This window comes from Tachyglossus aculeatus, chromosome 4 (assembly GCF_015852505.1).
Source record: "Tachyglossus aculeatus isolate mTacAcu1 chromosome 4, mTacAcu1.pri, whole genome shotgun sequence".
Taxonomy (NCBI): domain Eukaryota; kingdom Metazoa; phylum Chordata; class Mammalia; order Monotremata; family Tachyglossidae; genus Tachyglossus; species Tachyglossus aculeatus.
The window spans coordinates 10,886,886-10,899,695 of record NC_052069.1 but is presented as its reverse complement, the minus strand read 5'-3'; the positions used below and the strand labels follow the sequence as shown (position 1 = coordinate 10,899,695).

At 45.7% G+C, this 12,810-nt stretch overlaps 1 non-coding gene across 1 annotated transcript; it reads left to right on the top strand.

Annotated features, from left to right (window-relative positions):
* The first annotated feature begins 7,634 nt into the window (after positions 1-7,634).
* Positions 7,635-7,772, top strand: LOC119927677. Its single transcript, XR_005450657.1, has one exon. It is a non-coding gene; the product is annotated as a small nucleolar RNA SNORA7 (small nucleolar RNA).
* The last annotated feature ends 5,038 nt before the right edge of the window (positions 7,773-12,810 follow it).

The following is a 12,810-nucleotide window of genomic DNA, read 5'->3' as shown; positions in this document are numbered from 1 at the left end:
TTCAGGAGGCCTTCCCGGGCTGAGCCCCCTTTTTCCTTTCCCCCTCCCCATCCCCCCGCCCTACCTCCTTCCCCGCACAACACCTGTATTTATGTTTGTACAGATTTGTTACTCTATTTATTTTACTTGTACAGATTTACTATTCTATTTATTTTGTCAATGATGTGCATCTAGCTTTACTTCTATTTATTCTGATGACTTGACACCTGTCCACATGTTTTGTTTTGTTGTCTGTCTCTGCCTTCTAGAGTGTAAGCCCGTTGTTGGGTAGGGACCGTCTCTATATGTTCCTTACTTGTATTTCCCAAGCGCTTAGTACAGTGCTCTGCACACAGTAAGCGCTCAATAAATACGATTCAACGAATGAATGAATGAATGAAATATTACTATTGAATGAATGGATGAAATGAATGAATATCAAACTGAAACTCCTTACCGTTGGCTTTATAAAGCACTCAATCACCTGTCCCCTACTACTCCTTCACCTCTCTGATTTCCTACTCCAACCCAGACTGCAGACTCTGCTCCTTTAATGCCGACCTACTCATTGTACCTCGAGCTTGTCTATCTCACTGCCGACCCTGTGCCCATATCCTGCCTCTGGCCTGGAACTTCCTCCCCCTTTATATCCAACTGACAACTGCTCTTCACTCCATCAAAACCTTATTAAAAGCACATCTCTTTCAACAGGCCTTCCCTCATTTCCTGCAGTGTGTCTCAGTGAGAAGCAGCATTGCTCAGTGGAAAGAGCACTGGCTTTGGAGTCAGAGATCATGGGTTCAAATCCCAGCGCACATCATCCCCCTGGCCTGGAATGCCCTTCCTCCGCATATCCGCCAAGCTAGCTCTCTTCCTCCCTTCAAAGGCCTACTGAGAGCTCACCTCCTCCAGGAGGGCTTCCCAGATAGAGCCCCGTCCTTCCTCTCCCCCTCCCCATCCCCCTGGCATTACCTCCTTCCCCTCCCCACAGCACCTGTATATATGTATACATGTTTGTACGTATTTATTACTATTTATTTATTTCATTTTGTTAATATGTTTTATTTTGTTCTCTGTCTCCCCCTTCTAGACTGTGAGCCCACTGTTGGGTAGGGACCGTCTCTATATGTTGCCAACTTGTACTTCCCAAGCGCTTAGTACAGTGCTCTGCCCACTGTAAGCGCTCAATAAATACAATTGAAAGAATGAATAAAGACAACAGTAAACAGACACAATCCCTGCCCACAATGAGGTTGCAGTCTAGAGAAGCAGCTTGGCTTAGTGAAAAGAGACCAGGCTTTGGAGTCAGAGTCATGGGTTCAAATCCCGGCTCCGCCAATTGTCAGCTGTGTGACTTTGGGCAAGTCACGTCACTTCTCTGGGCCTCAGTTACCTCATCTGTAAAATGGGGATTAAGACTGTGAGCCCCCTGTGGGACAACCTGATCACCTTATAATGCCCCCAGAGCTTAGAACAGTGCTTTGCACATAGTAAGTGCTTAATAAATGCCATCATCATTATTATTATTATTAGAGGCGGGGAGAGACAGACATTAATATAAGTGAATAAATGACTATGTGCAGAGCACTGTGCTAAGCACTTGGGAGAGTACAATAAAAATGTCAGGTCTTTTGTACCTCATTCCACATCCCACACTCCACCTTGGATCTGCCTCTGGGTGGGCTTCCTCCTCTCCTGCTGTGTCTTGAGGGTTTCCTCCCTGTAGATGGAGCGGGTGGCATTTCTTTCTCCTCGTGTCCCCATTGGCTTGAATTCTGTGATATAATAATAATAATGATAATCATGGCATTTATTAAGCGCTTACTATGTGCAAAGCACTGTTCTAAGCGCTGGGGAGGTTACAAGATGATCAGGTTGTCCCACATGGGGCTCACAGTCTTAATCCCCATTTTACAGATGAGGTAACAGAGGCACAGAGAAGTGAAGTGACTTGCCCAAGTCACACAGCGACAATTGGTGGAGCCAGGATTTGAACCCATGACCTATGACTCCAAAGGCCGGGCTCTTCCCACTGTGCCACGCTGCTTCTCGGATATCTTCTCAAAACTTACTTTTTGACCATCCTGTGGTCTTTGTGAGCAAGAATCACCTTTATGGTCCTTCTGTACCTCCACCCCTCCCCATCAGTCAATCTGTGATATTTACCAGATGCTGATTTGATAAATAAGAAGCAGCATGGTGTAGTGGATAGAGGATGGCCTTAGGGTCAGAAGGTCATGAGTTCTAATTCCGGTTCTGCCACTTATCTGCTGTATGGCCTTGGGGAAGTCACTTCACTTCTCTGGGCCTCAGTTCCCTCATCTGTAAAATGGGGATGAAGACTGTGAGCCCCACATGGGACAACCTGGTTACCTTACATCCACCCCAGCTCTTAGAACAGTGTTTGGCACATTGTAAGTGCTTAACAAATACCAAGATTATTATTATTGTTATTATTATTATCTCTGGCTTATTTATGTCATCTGTGTAATGGGGATTAAGACTGTGAGCCCCAGAGGGAAGAGGGACTGTGTCCAACCTGATTTGCTTGTATCCACCCCAGCGCTTAGTACAGTGCTTGACATGTAGTAAGCACTTAACAAATACCAACATTATTATTATTGTGTGCAGAGCACTGTGCTTAATGCTTCAACCAGTAGATACTATTTATTAAATGCTTGCTGTGTGCAGAGCACCCTACTAAGTGCTTGGGAGTGTACAATATAGCAGACACATTCCCTGCCCACAGTGAGCTTACTGCCTAATACTTGGGAGAGTACATGAAGTAAATGAACACATTCTCTGTAGCAGTGAAGGGGTAGCAAGACACTAAAATACATTATAATGATAATAACAATGGTATCTGGTAAGCACTTACTATGTGCCAAGCAGTGTTCTAAACATTGGGGTAGATACAAGGTTATCAGTTTGGGCACAGTCCATGTCCCACGTGGGGCTCACATTCTTAATCCCCATTTTATAGATGAGATAACTGAGGCACGGAGAAATGAAGTGACTTGCCCAAAGTCACACAGCAGACAAGTGGCAGAGGCAGGATTAGAACCCAGGTCCTTCTGACTCCTAGGCCCGTGCTCTATCCATTAGGCTACACTGCTTCTCTACATTGCTACCAAAAGGGGAAGTACCAGAGTATAAGGATAAAAATAATAATTATGGTATTTGTTAAGTGCTTACTATGTGCCAAGCACTGTTCTGAGCCCTGGAGTAGATACAGGGTAATCAGGATGACCCATGGGGAGCTCACGGTCTTAATCCCCATTTTCCAGATGAGATAACTGAGGCCCACAGAAGTGAAGTGGCTTGCCCAAGGTCACACAGCAGACAGGTGGCAGAGCCTGGATTAGAACCCACATCCTCTGACATCCAAGCCTGTGCTCTTGGCACTAGGCAAAATCTACGCACCTCATGAAATTCAGGTGCTAAAAATCAGCATCCTAGCGGTTTCAATGAAAAACAAAATGGTGGAAGGGAAGAGAGGGTTAGGCATGAGTAATAAGCTAAGTGCTTAGTACAGTGCAAGCGCTTAATACAGTGCTCTGCACACAGTAAGCACTCAATAAATATGATGGAATGAATGAGCCAGACATGGTTAAGGTGAAAGAGAGGCAGCGTGGCTCAGTGGAAAGAGCATGGGCTTTGGAGTCAGAGGTCATGGGTTCAAATCCCAGCTCCACCAGTTGTCAGCTGTGTGACTTTGGGCAAGTCACTTAGCTTCTCCGTGCCTCAGTTACCTCACCTGTAAAATGGGGATTAGGACTGTGAGCCCCACGTGGGACAACCTCATCACTTTGTAACCTCCCCAGTGCTTAGAACAGTGCTTTGCACATAGTAAGCGCTTAATAAATGCCATTATTATTATAAGAGAGGGACACTGAGAAGGGTCGCTTGGAATGGAAAAAGCACCCAGACTGGGGAGAGCTCGTCATTCTAATACCAGCTTCGCCACTTGCCTGCTATGTGACTTTAGCCAATCAATCAATCAATCAATCGTATTTATTGAGTGCTTACTGTGTGCAGAGCACTGTACTAAGTGCTTGGGAAGTACAAGTTGGCAACATATAGAGACAGTCCCTACCCAACAGTGGGCTTTGCCTCGGTTTCTTCATCTCTACAATAGAGGTAAAATAACCATTCTTCCTCTCCTTTATATTGAGAGATCCTAGTGGGGCAGGGACCCTGACTGAACTGATTGTGTCCTGTCTACCTCCGTGTATTAGAGAAACAGCATGGCTCAGTGGAAAGAGCACGGGCTTGGGAGTCAGAGGCCATGTGTTCTAATCTCGGTTCCGCCACTTGTCAGCTGTGTGACTTTCGGCAAGTCACTTAACTTCTCTGGGCCTCAGTTACCTCTTTTGGAAAATGGGGATGAAGACTGTGAGCCCCATGTGGGGCAACCTGATAACTTTGTATCCCCCTGGCGCTTAGAACAGTGCTTGGCACATAGTAAGTGCTTAACAAATGCCATCATTATTGTACATGTTATTTGTTAAGCACTTTTACTATGTTCCAGGACTGTACTAATAGCTGGGGTAGGTATGAGCTAATCAGACTGGACATGGACCATGTCCCGCATGGGGCTCAGTTTTAATCTCCATTTTACAGGTGAGGCAACTGAGGCTTGCCAAAGGTCACACAACAGACAAGTGGCGGAGCAGGGATTGGACTTCTGATTCCCAGGCCCGTGCTCTATTCATTCATTCATTTAATCGTATTTATTGAGCGCTTACTGTGTGCAGAGTACTGTACTAAGCGCTTGGGAAGTACAAGTTGGCAACATATAGAGACGGTCCCTACCCAACAACAGGCTCACAGTCTAGAAGGGGGAGACAGACAACAAAACAAAACATGGGGACAGGTGTCATGATCGTCAGAGCAAACAGAATTATAGCTATATGCACATCATTAACAAAATAAATATAATAGTAAATATGCACAAGTAAAATAGAGTAATAAATCTGTACAAATATAGACAAGTGCTGTGGGGAGGGGAAGGAGGAAGGGCGGGGGGGATGGGGAGGAGGAGTTACATTGTACTCTCCCAAGCTCTATCCATTAGGCCTTGCTGCTTCACATAAGTGCCCATCAATTATCATCATTATCATTATTAGTAGTATTAACAGTAGTGGTAATGGCATTGTGAGACCTGAAGATTGCCCCACCTTACACAGAGGATCATCCTGCTGTATTTAGAGTTTCTGAAGCTTTGAAGTTAGGCAATTCTCCGGAGAAGAGCTTGATTGATAACATCAGAAGCTAAATCTGTGCCAGTGAGCCGACTCCAGACAGGGCCTGAAGCTATGACAGCCTCTCACCCTGACCTACTTAAGACTCCCTCTCAACTCTTAGTGATCCCTGCCTGACTGTAACGGTCCCTTCTCCCCACCCAAGACCTCCCTTATCCCCTGATAGGATCGTCCGGTTATTCATACCCTGAAATTCTCACCTTTAGAAGTTCATCTATATTTTTCTTTTCCTTTTATTTCCTTTTCCTGAAACCCAAATGTTCTCGTCCCTAAAAATAGTCTTCGTCTTAAGGTGGGTGACTCACCATGTGATTCACCGGTTTGACACTGCGGGTGTCCATCTTGTGAAGGATCAGTTTTTCCTAGGATTCACCTCTTTTGGTGGTGTATCTCGAGACTCGTGAGGCAAAAGCCACGAAGTTGGAGTGGTTTGAACATTGAGAAGCGCGACTTAGCGAGAAGCAGTATGGCTTAGTGGATACAACACAGTCCTGGGAGTCAGAAGGACCTAGGTTCTAATACTGCTCCATCACATGTCTGCTGTGTGACCTTGGGCAAGTCACTATGCTTCTCTGGGCCTCAGTTCCTCATCTGTTAAATGGAGATTAAGACTATAAGCCCCATGTGGGACAGGGACTGTATCCAACCTGATTAGCTTGTATCTACTCCTGTGCTTGGCACATAGGAAGCACTTAACAAGTGCCATTGTTACTATTATTTTTACTATCATCTCCCCCTCAAGCAACATGTTTGCGCTCAGAATCTGCAATGAAATTTGCTGCCACCACTCCCCAAGAAGTTCAAAAGCAGCCTGCTCAGATTTTTAACTTAAATAACATTCACCCTGCCTCAGTATTATGTTGTGTGGTCAAAGAACACTGTCGTTCTGTAAAATGATCACATTAAGCTAAATGCTGGAAGCTGTGAGCCTCAAAATGCACATTAAGATGTTGAAGGCAATTCTCATAATATCCCTTTTAATAAAAGTAATAATAATGAATTTGTTAAGCACTTACTAATGTGCTAAACACTGTACTAACCACTAGAGAAAATAGAAGAATATCAGGTTGAACATGATCCCTGACCCACAGTCAAAGTAGGAGGGAGAACAGGTTTTACATTTTATAGATGAGAAAACTGAGGCACAGAGAAGGTGACTGGCCCAAGATCATCTAGCAGGTAAGTGGCAGAGTCAGGATTAGAACCCAAGTCTGCAGACTCACAGGCCTGTGCTCTTTCCACTAGACCAATTATTCACCACTTAATGTTGAGTAACTTTGGAATCTATTTTGTCTTTAATTCTCATTGAGATTCTTTCCTCACCCAGTTCAATTCTGAGGGGAATTTTAGGCTTTTCCACATTATTCTGGAAAGCTGTCTTATGCCCAGAGAAACAGCTTGGCTTAGTGGAAATAGTCCAGGCTGGGAGTCAGGAGGCCTTGGTTCTAATCCTGGCTCTGCCCATTGGCTGCTGGGTGACCTTGGGTAAGTCATTTAACTTCTCTATGTCTCAGTTTCCTCATCGGTAAAAGGGGGATAAATTACTTGTTCTCCTTCTTGAGGATGATGATGATGATGATGGTATTTGTTAAATGTTTACTATGTGTCAAGCACTGTTCTAAGAGCTGGGGTTGATACAAGATAATTGGGTTGGACACAGTCCCTGTTCCACAGTAGGGCTCGCAGTCTTAATCCCATTTTACAGATGAGGGAACTGAGGCCCGAGAAGTGAATTTTCTTGCCTGAAGTCAGATAGCACACAAGTGGTGGAGCCAGGATTAAAAGCCAGTTCCTTCTGACCCCCAAGTCTGTGCTCTAACCATTAGGAGATGCTGCTTCTCTTAGACTCCGACCTCCAGGTGGGACAGCGACTGTCTCCAATGTGATCATTTTGTCTCCACCACAGTGCTTAGCACAATTTTTGGCACATAGTAAATGCTTAATAAATACCTTAAGAATTCACTCCTGAAGAAAAAGGAAGGAGAGGACTCTAGAAATGTGACTGTAGGACCAACAGGATTTCATGACAGATTGAGTATGAGGATATGACTGGAGGATAATGGCAAGATTATGGGCTTGTGAGACAGGGAGGATGGTAGTGCTTGTCTACAGTGATGGGAAAGTCGGGGAGGATGGGGTTTGGGTGGGAAGATGAGGAGTTCTGTCTTGGTTGGACATGTTTAGTTTGAAGTGTTGGGGGGATCCCTTCTAGACTGTGAGCCCGTTGTTGGGTAGGGACCATCTCTATATGTTGCCAACTTGTACTTCCCAAGTGCTTAGTACAGTGCTCTGCACACAGTAAGCGCTCAGTAAACACGATTGAATGAATGAATCCCCAAGTATAGCTGTCTTGAAGGCAGGAGGAAATATGAGACTGCAGAGGAGTTGAATCCCCTCTCAGGGTGGCAACTGGAGAGTTTCCAGTCCTCTACCAGTCTCGGCTATGGGAGGGAGAGTCAAGCAGAGGCCTACCCATTCCATTCCTAGCTTGGCCAATGGCTAGCGAGTGGAAAACAATCTGCTACAACCCAAAACTCGCCCGTGCCAGGCATCAGCTGCATAGGAGAGAGTCGAAGGTGGAGACTCAAGTTGACTGATCTCTGACTCTCTGATCTCCCATCCTCCTGTCTCTTCCCAGTTCAGTCTATACTTCCTGCTGCTGCCTAGATCATCTTTGTGCAGAAATGCTCTGGGCATGTTACTCCCCTCCTCAAAAATTTCCAGTGGCTGCCTGTCAACCTATGTATCGAGCAAAAACTCATCACTCTTGTCTTCAAGGCTCTCCATCCCCTCACCCCCTCTTACCTCACCTCCCTTCTCTCCTTCTCCAGCCCAGCCCGCACCCTCCGCTTCTCAGCCACTGCTAACCTCCTCACTGTACCTTGTTCTCGTCTGTCCCGCTGTTGACCCCAGGCCCACGTCCTCCCCCTGGCCTGGAATGCCCTCTCTCCACACATCTGTCAAGTTAGCTCTCTTCCTCCCTTCAAAGCCCTACTGAGAGCTCACCTCCTTCAGGAGGCCTTCCCAAATTGAGCCCCCGTTTTCCTCTCCTCCTCCCCGTCCCCCCCACCCTACCTTCTTCCCCTCCCCACAACATCTGTATATATGTTTGTATAGATTCTTTACTCTATTTATTTTACCGGTACATATTTACTATTCTATTTATTTTGTTAATGATGTGCATTTAGCTTTAATTCTATTTGTTCTGATGACTTGACACCTGTTCACTTGTTTTGTTGTCTGTCTCCCCCTTCTAGACTGTGATCCCGTTGTTGGGTAGGGACCGTCTCTATATGTTGCTGACTTGTACTTCCCAAGTACTTAGTACAGTGCTCTGCACACAGTAAGTGCTCAATAAATACGATTGAATGAATGAATGAATGAATGAATGAATGACTGCACTGAAGGAGACAAGGGTAAACCATTTCTGGATTTTTACCACGAAAACTCTGTGGATCCACTACCAGAACGATTGCAGATGGAGAGCAGGGTGTTTAGGGAGAGATATGTCCGTGGTGTCGCTATAGGTCGGAAATGACTCGATGGCATGAGACAAGACTGTGAGCCTGTTGTTGGGTAGGGACCGTCTCTATATGTTGCCAACTTTTACTTCCCAAGCGCTTAGTACAGTGCTCTGCACACAGTAACTGCTCACTAAATACGATTGAATGAATGAAAGACAAAAGGAGGTGAGAGAGCAGGGCTGGAGATGAAGACTTTTGGAATCATCCACATAGAGATGGTAGTTGAAGCCATGGAAATGAATGAATTCTTCAAGGGAATGGGTGTAAATAGAGAAGGCTCGGACCGGAGCCTTGAGGGACTCCCCCAACCCTTCCCACTCTCAGAAGGTGGGAGGTAGAGGAGAAGCCTGTGAAAGAGACTGAGAATGAGTGGCCAAGGAGAAGAACTGGATTAGGATGGAATAGAGCCCATTGGATTTGGTCACTACAGTCTGAATTCCAGGGCTGTCACTTTCTCAGTGTTATGATTTATTCTTTAGTATTTTCCTTTTGTCCTTTCGTAGTTTCCTTTTGTCCTCAAAACTAACTTTTGAGTTAGTTTTGCATGAGTTTTTTCATACTTTTTTCACGATATGTGTTTGGAGTTTACTATGTGTCAAGTATTGTTCTAAGCACTGGGTAGATACAAGTAAATCTGGCTGGATATCATCCCTGTCTCACATGGGGTTCACAATTTAAGTAGGAATCAGTCAGTCAGTCAATCACTTATATTTAGTGCTTAACCTACTGTTTGGAGAGCACAGCACTAAGCACTAGGAAGACTACAATATAACAAATAATAGGCATATCCCTGTCCACAGTGAGCTTGCAGTCTAGAGGGGGAGACAGATGTTAATATAAATTACAGATATATTAATTCATTCATTCAATCGTATTTACTGAGTACCTACTGTGTGCAGAGCACTGTACTAAATGCTTGGAAAGTACAATTCGGCAATAAAGAGAGACAATCTCTGCCCACAACAGGCTTACAGTCTAAGTTGGGGGGGGGGGGGGGGGAGAAGACAGACATCGAAACAAGTAAACAGGCATCGATATTAATAAATAGAATTACAGATCTATACATATATACTAAGTGCTGTGGTCTGGGGAGGGGGGAAGAGCAAATGGAGTGAATTGAGGTGATGCGGAAGGGAGGAGGTGCTGAGGAAGAGGGGGCTTAGTCTGGGAGATCTCTTGGAGGAGGTGTGCCTTCAGTAGAGCTTTGAAGGAGGGAAGAGTGATTGTTTGGTGGATTTGAGGAGGGAAGGCATTCCCAGCCAGAGGTAGGAGACATAAACATAAGTGCTGTGGGGCGAGGAGGGGGCGATGAATGAATGGAGCAAGTCAGGGTGACACAGAAGGGAACGGGAGAAGAGGAGAAGAGGGTTTAATCAGGGAAGCCTTCTTAGAGGATATGGGCCTTCAGTAAGGGTTTGAAGTGTGGGGAGAGTCATTGTCTATCAGATATGAAGAGGGATGGTGTTCCAAGCCAGGGGTAGGTTGTGGGTGAGAGGTCAGCAGTGAGACAGATGAGATGGAGATACAGTGAGAGGGTAAGCATTGAGGGAATGAAGTGTGTTGGCTGGGTGTAGTAGGAAAGTATTGAGGTGAGGTGGGAGGGGGCAAGCTGATTGAGTTCTTTAAAGCTAATAAATAAATAAATAATAATGGCATTTGTTAAATGCTTACTGTGTGCAGAGCACGGTTCTAAGCGCTGGGGGGGTTACAAGGTGATCAAGTTGTCCCATGTGGGGCTCACAGTCTTAACCCCCATTTTACAGATGAGGTAACTGAGGCTCAGAGAAGTTAAGTGACTTGCCCAAGGTCACACAGCAGACATGTGGGGGAGTCGGGATTTGAACCCATGACCTCTGACTCCAAAGCCCGTGCTCTTTCCACTGAGCCATGCTGCTCCTCTGTAATGATGAGGAGTTTCCGTTTGATGTGGAGATGGAAGGGTGACTACAGGAGTTTCTTGAGGAGAGGGGAAACATGGCCTGAATATTGTTTTGTAGAAAAATGATCTGGGCAACAGAGTGGAGTATGGACCAGAATGAGGAAAGACAGGAGGTAGGGAGGTCAGCAAGGAGGCTGATACAAAAGAATGAATAGGTATCGAATCTCCATTATGCAACTGAGGCACAGAGAGGTTAACTTGCTGAGAGTCACACAGTAGATAAGTGGTGCAGCTGGGATGAGAAACCCAGGTTTTCTGGTTCCCAGGCCCGTGGTCTTCTTTCCACTAGGCCATGCTGCTTCCCATATGCTCATTTCAGTCAAAAATAAAAGTCAATGGGATGATTTAAACATTTTATGCATTAACATATGCAACACAGCCATCCGCATGCAAAAGCAGTGAAAATATGCTCTTCGTCCTTTATAGTGCTACACTCCTGGGAGCGCTCTCAATTGGTTCCATGAAAATGTGTGTTAAGCAAAAAGAGTCATAGGAAATAATGTAAAGTGCAGTAATGCATTCCCAGATCAAAAAAACAGATCCAGAGAAAGGAACTACATTTTAAGAAGTGGTTCAAAATCACAAGTTCAAATAGCAACGATTAAATATTCTGTGTTAGTTTTACATGAGTTTTTTGTGTGTTGTTCTTCTTTTACTCTGTCGAGTCATGTCCAACTCATAGTGATGCCATGGACACATCTCTCCAAGAACTCCCCACCTCCATCTGCAATCATTCTGGTAGTGGATCCATAGACTCTTCACGGTAAAAATCCAGAAGGGGTTTACCTTCGCCTTCTTCCGCACAGCAAACCGGAGTCTCCGCCCTCAATTTTGTTTTGTTGTCTGTCTCCCCCTTCTAGACTGTGAGCCCACTGTTGGGTAGGGACCGTCTCTATATGTTGCCAACTTGTACTTCCCAAGCGCTTAGTACAGTGCTCTGCACACAGTAAGCGCTCAATAAATACGATTGAATGAATGAATGAACTCTCCCCCATGGCGCTGCTGCCCAGCGTGGGTGAGTTTCGACTTGTAGCAGATTGCCTGCCACTCGCTACCCCCGGCCAAGCTAGGAATCGGATGGGTAGGCCTCTGCTTCACTCTCCCTCCCATAATCAAGACTAGAAGCTGCTGCTTCCTTCCCAGGATCAGGTGCTCATCGTACTCATTTAGCATCCTCCGGGCCCATCTCCACGCCTCAGATGGTCCCGCACATTGTTCCTCACATGGACCAGAAAGCCCCAACCGTTGTTCCTCTCGCGCCTCTGCCTCGTACTGTCTCCTACCGCTCCACCCATCGAGAAACTCAGGTTTCTCGAGTGTTCGCCATGCTAAGTACTTGGGACAGTGCAGACTGTGAGCCCACTGCTGGGTAGGGACTGTCTCTCTATGTTGCCAACTTGTACTTCCCGAGCGCTTAGTACAGTGCTCTGCACACAGTAAGCGCTCAATGAATATGAATGAATGAACGAATGTAGAGGACTGGAGACATTCCAGGTGCGATCCTGAGAGGTGTTACCTATATGTAATGAATGAGGAGGCATTCCTTGGCCTGGAAATACACTTTGCCGATTCAGACCTTTTAACGGGCTCACTTATCCCTTTAGGAGCGGTAAATACAGCGTTGAGGATGACCGGTTTTGCTAGTTTTAATGCGTTAATCTTCGCAGCCTTGTAGGCCTCCTTAAGTCAACACCTGAAGGTTTGCCACTAGAGAGCGATAGACATCAATGAATGTTGTTTGCAAACTGGACTAAACGAGAAGGACAAAAGACAGTTTTCCAGGCCAGAAGATGAACAAGAAGAAAGACAAGAGACAACAACTACATGTCTGTCTGTGCATCGACTTCCCTCCCATGGGTCTCAGGACAACCTGCTTTCACCTATCCTACTTCATGTTTCTAATCCCTCCCTCTGCCCATCCGCCAAGCTAGCTCTCTTCCTCCCTTCAAGGCCCTACTGAGAGCTCACCTCCTCCAGGAGGCCTTCCCAGACTGAGCCCCTTCCTTCCTCTCCCCCTCGTCCCCCTCTCCATCCCCCTCATCTTACCTCCTTCCCTTCCCCACAGCACCTGTATACATGTATATATGTTTGTACATATTTATTA